This window comes from Humulus lupulus, chromosome 2 (genome assembly GCF_963169125.1).
Source record: "Humulus lupulus chromosome 2, drHumLupu1.1, whole genome shotgun sequence".
Classification (NCBI taxonomy): domain Eukaryota; kingdom Viridiplantae; phylum Streptophyta; class Magnoliopsida; order Rosales; family Cannabaceae; genus Humulus; species Humulus lupulus.
In genome coordinates this window covers 230,136,125-230,144,916 of record NC_084794.1, presented here as the reverse complement: position 1 = coordinate 230,144,916, position 8,792 = coordinate 230,136,125, and the positions used below count along the sequence as shown (strand labels likewise).

At 29.3% G+C, this 8,792-nt stretch overlaps 1 long non-coding RNA gene across 2 annotated transcripts; it reads right to left on the bottom strand.

Annotated features, from left to right (window-relative positions):
- Positions 1–2,628: 2,628 nt before the first annotated feature.
- LOC133819032 (uncharacterized) lies at positions 2,629–7,344 on the bottom strand. Of its 2 annotated transcripts, none has more exons than XR_009886234.1 (2): positions 5,448–7,344; positions 2,629–5,010 (listed from the first exon to the last, which is right to left on the bottom strand). It is a non-coding gene; the product is annotated as an uncharacterized LOC133819032 (long non-coding RNA). The 2 variants fall into 2 exon arrangements; XR_009886235.1 differs by having other exon boundaries at positions 2,629–3,937.
- Between the last annotated feature and the right edge of the window lie 1,448 nt (positions 7,345–8,792).

Genomic DNA, 8,792 nt, shown 5'->3' with positions numbered 1-8,792 from the left:
CGTCATAAAGTTTTGGCAACTGAGCCTACCGGACATAGTCCGTCATACATCATTGGACACCTTAGGTCCAGACACACTTACCCCTTTATTGTACCTGAAATGTTAGGTCATACAAACATAAACTATATCATACATTACATAAACTAGATCATAATACTAAACTATCTAATTTTCCATACCAACACCGGGATACTTGAGAACAAATGCGGGACTTGGAACACTCCTAAAACCAGCAATAAAAATGGTGAGTATTTCTAAAGAAAAGAGATGAAAGGAATAGAACTAAACCACCAAGAGGAAGCTTACCGAAAAGAAACCTTAAGTTCAAAGAACTTAAAATCCTAACCACAAAACCATAACAAAAGTTAGAACCTGAATGAAAACTAAAAAAACTAAGGAATCAAACAGAATGAAACTTAAGAATAAGGGTACCTCAGTTGACCTTATGGATTATTCTAACTCCAATACCGAAACCCTCTAACCTCACTTCCCAAAGTGTTTTATAAAGCTTAAGAATAGAAAATCTTTTTCCCAACTCAAGTGTTTATCACTCTTATGGTCTCACTAGCACCTTGGAGTCTGATCACAGCTGAAGAGTAAGTGAAAGGGATGGGTCCTAAGTCTTATTTATAGAGTTTTAGGAATAAAAATATTCTTTTTGGCTTGAATATTTGTTAATCAGAGGCTGAAGACTCGATCAAAACTATCAGAGGTTGGTCTAAGGAGTCAAAGTTGGTTTTTAAAAATAAAAAAAATAATAGAATCCTAACTTCTAACTTCCTAAATCTCGTAACTCTAAAATCACCTATAGTAAAATTAACATAACTGGAGTCGTAGGACTCCGATTTAGACCATATTTATACCATTAGAAAGCTAATTCAATTATCTACAACTTTCTAGAAATACTATTTTTCGAAATTCATAACATAACTGGGTCAAAAATAGGTTAGAAGTTACAGTACACTAAAATTACGGGAAAATCTATTTAATAATCTAAATAACAACCTAATCCATAATTAAATAAAATCGTGACAAATGTCATGCTCCTAATAGATTCTTGTGAAGACTAAGTCTTATATTTCCCTTATTTTATCATTAAAATAATAATTCATTAATAATCATGCATATGACAAGTGTCATAATCCTATTGGCTCTATCTAAACCTTAGGAATAATCATGCTCATGACAAGTATCATATTCTTATTGACTCTATCTAAACCTTAGGTTATAATAATTATTATATTAATAACCATCAATATTAATAAGACCTTATGTTATAATTAATATTCTTAAACTATAGGTTAAACTTATAAAATCCATAACTATTGCTAGGAGTTTCCAACTAAGTCCCGGTTTGAACCAAAATCCACGGAATCTAAAATACTACAACTACTACTATCTAGCTAACTAAGTAAAATTCTGGGACGCTACAATAAAATGTCATTATAATAATATATAATACATAATCTTAATTTTTATTAATAAAATTATCATTTAGTTTGGAAAAGGTTATCATATTACATATATAATTTTTAAAAAATCATAAACAATGTTTTTGTTTAATTTTTCATTTAATACATTTATGTCATTCTTTTATATATAATATTGTTTATATATTTGAAATTTATATGAAAATAATACAAATTTATTAAAAATAATTAATAAATTCTACAAATAAAACTAAGCAAACGTGTATTACACGTTATTTGTATCTAGTATATAAATAGAAGCAAATTATATTGGATCAGTTACTTTTACAAGTAAAAATACATCTAATCCACACAATTGGGACCAATCCAATCCAATCCGTACAAGTGAGGATATCCGTACTTTGCAGATTGGACATGATTGGATGGTGCAAATTGGTTGGGATGAGTATTTAATGAACACCTTAATTTCCAACATTTCTTCTCACTTTTTGTCAAAATACCAAGCCTCCCACACCACCACACTAATCTCTCCTCCAAACCACACCCACACCCTCAACATTTATCCCAATGAAATCTTCTCTCCCTTGTTGTGAACCCTTGCCAAACTGTCACCCATGCCACTCACGCTAGTATGCCCTGTTTGTGAATTTGTTTGTTTGTTTTTTTTTTTTTTGTCTATCATGTTTCTAGGTGTGTGGTATTTTAGTTATAGTGTTTGATGAATTTGTAAATTAAATGCGTTGTTTTTTTTTGTTTGAAAATTTTGAATTAGAGGGAGAAAAAGTATTGATTTGTGTTGAAGGAGGAAATTTGCATAACGTATCTAATTTGGGTTGACACTACTACAAAAATGGGTTTTCCCGACAGTTTTTAATTGTCGCTTCTAAACAACGACGACAGTCGACTAACTGTCGTATTTGCCTATGCCTGCATAGGGGTAGCTACGCTGATAGTTAAAAATTGTCGCTTTTGCAGGCAATGCCGACAATTAAAAAATGTCGCTACTGTTGTGGGGCAACACCAACAGTTATTAAGTGTCGTCGTTGCTGATAACGGCGACAGTTAAAAAACAACATCGACAATTATTAGGTATCGCCGTTGCTTGCAAAAAAAATTTAACTTTTTAAAAAATTATTTATTTTTATTTTAAATTAAAAATTATGATTTAAATGAAACATTTATATACAAATCTAAAAAATTATAGATTAAAATAACAAAACTTATATAAAATATTTACAAATCTAATAAAACAAATTTTGGAACAAATATAACACTACTACTTGACTCAAAAATCGTATAGCCTTGTCTATAAACCTAATCATCTTAACCTTAAAAAACATATAACTAGATTTACAAAGTAAATAATTAACCACTTAAAAAAGAATCATTTACTCTAATAAAAATTACAAATAAAATAAAACTCTAAATGCATTATCAAATAACATATTTTTCTTCTTCTTGTCCTTGTACTCTTTATCGTCCCCAATAGGCTTTCCACAGTAAAAATTGTCTGCCATGAATTTCTTTCTAAAATCATCACTGAAACATGAAAAATCACATAATAATATACCAAACATGAAAAATTATAAGTAGAGTTTCATTGTAGTGTAAATAAATAAGTTTACTCACATATACACTAAACACTAAGTTTAGATGTCAAATATATATGTAATTAAATATAACTTTAATAAAGTTAAAAGGTAAAACACACACCAAAAAGAAAAAGGACTTTCTTCGACAAACATTATGCGTATTGAGCTTTCCAAGAGAGAATAGGTAAGAGAATACATGAGCTTGTATAGGCGCGAGTTTTCTAAATTAAATTAGAAAGGGGGAAAATCTGTGAATTACAGTTATTGATCAAAGAATAAAAGAAAGACTAGAGAGAAAAGACCCCAGAAGAATGGAGACCAAATCTGATTAAAATTGGAAGAGTTCAAAATAACATCCTCAAACAAGAAAACCAAAGTAAAATGTCAAAAGTGAAAGTAATAAAGATTCCTTGAAATAGCATAACAAATTCAAAAGGCAAACAACTATCAAATAGACCAATTGTAAAAAAAGAATAGCCCAAACAGCCTAGATAAAAAATAAACAAAACTTTATTCAGCCTCCAAGACTCTCACCAACATCTAATCAGATAACTGACTAATACAAGTTCCAAGACTTGTATAAAGCACTTATAATTCTAGAATTATAAGTGTTGTGTTTTCTTTGAAACATCTGCATGTATAAGGAGTTACAAATTGTACATATTGCATGCAAAATGAAATTTACGAATGTAAAGTTGAAAAACCAAAAAATTGAAACTACATGTTTGTGTAGATTTACGAAGATAGAATATAAAATGAGTTTAAAAGCCAAAGATAATAATAGGAACTAACTTAGGTCACGAAGAGATGCTTTCAAAGGGTAACCACGTTGTAATAAGAGCTTCACTAACCATGAAGCTATGTAACCTGAAGCTCCAGACTGAATATATATACCTTTCCTTCCCTGCTCATTCTCTACATAATCACACAATCAAATCATTCTCAGACTGAATATATACACCTTTTATCAAAGTAAAAGTAAAATTCATTCTATATATATATATATATATATATCAAAATTAAAAATCGTAAATGACTCAAAAACTTGTATAAACCGCGAGTGTGCTTTTAACATATATATGTTTGGTCAATTAAAGAAAATAATCATATACATACACATAACATAAAAGTTTGGTTTTACAACATATATATTATGCTGGTTCATGAAGACTTTAAAGTTTGGTTCACTTTGTAGTGCTTGACAACTACATCTCTGACAATTAATCAATTAATACTGGTATTCAATTATCTTATATAAATATTTCAATGCTAAAAAAAAAAAAAACCAGCATATAAAATATAGAGATGTATATTTTACAACATAATAACACAAATCAATTGAGTAATAGGAAAAGTATATGGGCATGAATAAATTTATTGATATTAAAATTTATATATTTACATTATTGGTTTTGGTTGAAATACAACCTAGAAACCCCATATATGTATTAATTTGTATTATTATTAATATGAAACGCCATATATTAGCTCAAGAAACCTGTGATTATATATATATATATATATAAAAATATATATACTAGTTTTTTTTCCTTTTTGTGTTTTATACCTTTTTTAAGTTCATAATTATGGGGACAAAGACAAGGAAAGATGACATGATATATATTTATTAAGAATCATTTGCCTATACTAGCAATGAACCATTTCCAAATATCAATACAAAGAGCACACAAGTTTTCTTCTTTATCTCGCCGCAGCACATAAATTTCTCATATCCTTTTTCACTAAGACACAAGTTCTCAACCTTTGGTTATCACCGCAGCACACAATAACAATCTAAGAATCTACTTCACTATGGATAAATATTTAAGATATTCAAACTTCTCTAACATTTGCATAGTATTAAAACAAGAGTGAGAACATTCCTCTTGTAAGCTATTGCAAACAAAGTTTCCTTCCAATTTTAAATTCAATTTAGCCACTAAAATATAAGATCCCCTTCTTTGAAGTCCGTCTCCGCACATACACACCTTTACAATATAATAATATATAATGAAAGTGAGTCACATCTGAATTCAATAAGTAGACATAAACAGAGTTTATAAATTCCTTTATCTAGAAAATCGTTATTATTAAAGTTGTTGTGAAGTGTATAAGAGAAACAAGCAATGTTGAATGATCATCAATTTTTCTTGTAAATTTTTAGTCCTATACTTATACTATATACAAAGACAAAGCTAGCTAAACAATAAAATCATGGGAAGTTTATTGGCTCATTAATAATATTAAACTCTAAATGCCTTATTCTATAAAGTCAATAGTCTATAGCAGAATACTAAGTTGTATATGCATGTAGCAAAATATTCAGAGCAACATAACTAACAGAATACCATTTGAGCTTGCAAGAATATCTCAAAACTGCACATGGAAGAACTGAAGTAACATAAAAATCTGTTAAAACTACAACCTGTTCACATTTGTGTTTATTTGTCCTCATGGCCATGATGGTACATATATGAGGTGGCCACCATTTGAGCATCTGCATTTGAGCATACCTGAGATGAAAACAGAGCAATTTTCTTCGAAGAAACAAACAAGTGCTCATTAAAAAGAAACAAACACAAATTCAGATTTAAGCAAAATTCAAGGCCTCCTAAAGAATTAAGAAGTCAAGCAACAAGACTCACAACCCAATTAGGAAGTAATGCAAGAATAGTTGGAGAAAGACCACGATAAATGCCACATAGCCAGTCCTTATAAATTAAGACCACTTATTCATATTTTGTTAATCTCATCTTATGATTCGTTTATCTAATTCTAACTGCAGGACTACTACTCTCTTGTGCATATTGGATAACTTAACGAAAATACTAAAAAATAATCATTTTTTAGTAATCAAATATATATATATAAAAGTATAACGCCTATGTTTTCCTATTTCATGCTAATAAGCGATTATAAAACTCAAAACCATACCTTAAGAACATATGAGACTAGAAAGACAATACATAGCATATATTTAGTTACATACATATATACCAATAGAGAAGCATGACTATCCATAATATTTGATGAGCACATAAGCAGCTAATTGACTTATTGTTCAAGACCCAATTTTTTAATTGAATGCTCTGTGTCAAAACACTTAGAAGATTATACAAGTGCCCATAAATATATAAACACCTTATGAAACAACTATTATGAGGAAAGAATAAAAACAGTAAAGAATTAAATATAAATATTGGTGCCTAGTAATGAAATATGTAAAATTGTAACAAAACAAAGCAAACAATGCGCATCAAAGACCCCAATCCATAAAATATATTTGCACAAACTAAATAATTTTGCATCTTATAAAACAAAATGCAAAGTGAATACACACAAAGAAATCAATAACCCTATGGCCACCACGACGACAAACACCACAATGTATTCTCCAGCAGTAGAACCATAACTACGCATGCCATGTATCCATCAAATGACAAGAAGGTCAACAACTTCAATATAAATTGAGTAAATAATCAAGAGGAAAATAACATTTCTCGAGCCAAAGAGTATGGTGAGAGATGCCAAACTACATACCTTCATGTGTCTAAGCCTCGGCTTAAGGTTATGTGATCCAGGCATAGCAAATCATATATGCAACTCAAGGGCTGATATTAAAGAAATCAAACCCATAACAAGTTTTCAAAAATTCTTTCCCTTTCTATTTTATTATATTACATTTTCTTAAATGAAAAACATCTTACCAACTAAACTAGGGCTAGTAAATTTACAATAGAAAAACATAGATATAGGTTTACAATAATAATTAAAACAAAATTACATACCCAAAAGCTTACCCCAACCCATGGCACCATCACCCACGAGAGAGAGAGAGCGGGAGAGAGAGAAAAATAGAGAGAGAGAGAGAGGTTACTGAACGAAAAGCTATTGCACTGTCTTAGCCCAGCCGCCCGCTGCACGCCGCACTCATCGCACTTCGCACCAGCTGTCGAAGAGCTGCTACACTAGCCACCGACCATGTAAGAGTAGAGAGTGGCCCTCAACCATGTGTGAGAGAGAGAGACAGAAGATAATATAATGTGTTTAGAGAGAGATAGTGAATGACTGATAAAATGAATGGGTGAGTTTGTGTCGGCTATGGTGCACTGAAGAGGGAAATGGGAAAGTTAATTGGTGAGTTTTTATTTGTGAGTTGTAAATTTTTTAGTGTACTGCCTTTTTTTTTTAAACCCCACTTATTATTTAGTGCTGAAATGGGTAGAAGTTGGGTGATGTTACAATTAGGAGAAAGAAAAAGAAGAGTTAAGTATGTGCTTGGATTGGCGGGATGGAGTTCGTACTTTTTTTCTCTTTATTTGTTATTTCATATTGAATTTTAGTTTAAGGCTATACTGATTTTTAAAAAAAGGCAATGGGGACAGTTTATAGTTATCACTATTGAAAACAACAATTTATAGTTGTTGGCATTGCCCCAATAGAAACTACTCGTTTTGCCTTATAAAAAAATTAATATTTTAAATATACATATTAAAAAAATTATAAATTATAAATTTATAGAAATTTTAAAATTATTTTACAATATTTAACCAATCAAGAAAATAACTTGTTTTTAACTAATACTAATTTTATAAATATGTTAATTTAACTACATTATTTTTTATATCATAACTAATTTAAATTTTAATATAAATACAAAAGTTAATAATATGAAAAATTTAGAAACAATTTTTAATAAATACATAATTTTTATAAATATATATTTACATAATTTAATTTATTTTTAAAATTCAATTATTCATGAATTATATTTTTAGATTTTTTTATTTGAATTTTGGGGACATTTTATAACTATCGGTATTTTGCTTTTATTAACTGTCGCCGTTTAGGTCAATAATAACAATTTTTAATTGTTGGCATTGGTCTCAAATTAGGTGTCGGCATTGTGATCAACTGCAACAATTTTTAACTATTAGCATTGGTCTCGAATTAACTGTCTGCGTAGTGGTCAATAGCGACAGTTATTCACTGCGACGTTGGTTTCTATGTCTACAGTTTTTAACTGTTGGCGTAGAGTCGCGCTAAGCAATTACGACAGTCAACAGAGTTGACTATCTTGGTTAAGTGTCGGGAAAGCCCAATTTTGTAGTAGTGTGATTTATGTTTAGCGTTTATAATTTTTTTTCACTTTTTTTTTCTTTTATATAAACGTTCATTTTATATTGGGTACGAGTTTTGGTTTCCAAAGATCCATATTTCTATTTCTCATGTAATTTCTTTCGTAAATATATTTTCTACAAAATTTAATAAGTTTGTTTTCAACTATTTTCTAATTTCGTCGGCAATGTATTATTGTTTTCATTCTTCTATAAAACAAAAAATAGCTTTTTGTTAGGTTTTTTTGTAGATATTTTTGTGTGAAAAGTATGCTAATTATTGGTGAATGTTAGTTTTTTGTTATATTTTTTCTATGTAAATATTTCTATTTGATACTGAATTCTATCAATTTTAAATATTAACTTTTACAAAAAAATATTTTTCTGTGTAATTACTATATGTCTTGCCAAACATGACCATAGAATTTGAGATGTGCTTATCATTTGATATCTAAACATACATCGTGTTTTAAAAAAGAGTGTAATTACTACTCTAGTAATAATACAGTGACTTCCAAACACTCCCTTAAGGTGAATAAGAATCATTTATATGATAATTATTATCATTTATTTGTGTATAAAACTTTCGAATTATGAGAATTTAGTGAGACAAGGTGAAAAGGAAGGGAATACTTTTCTCATCATCTGTTTAA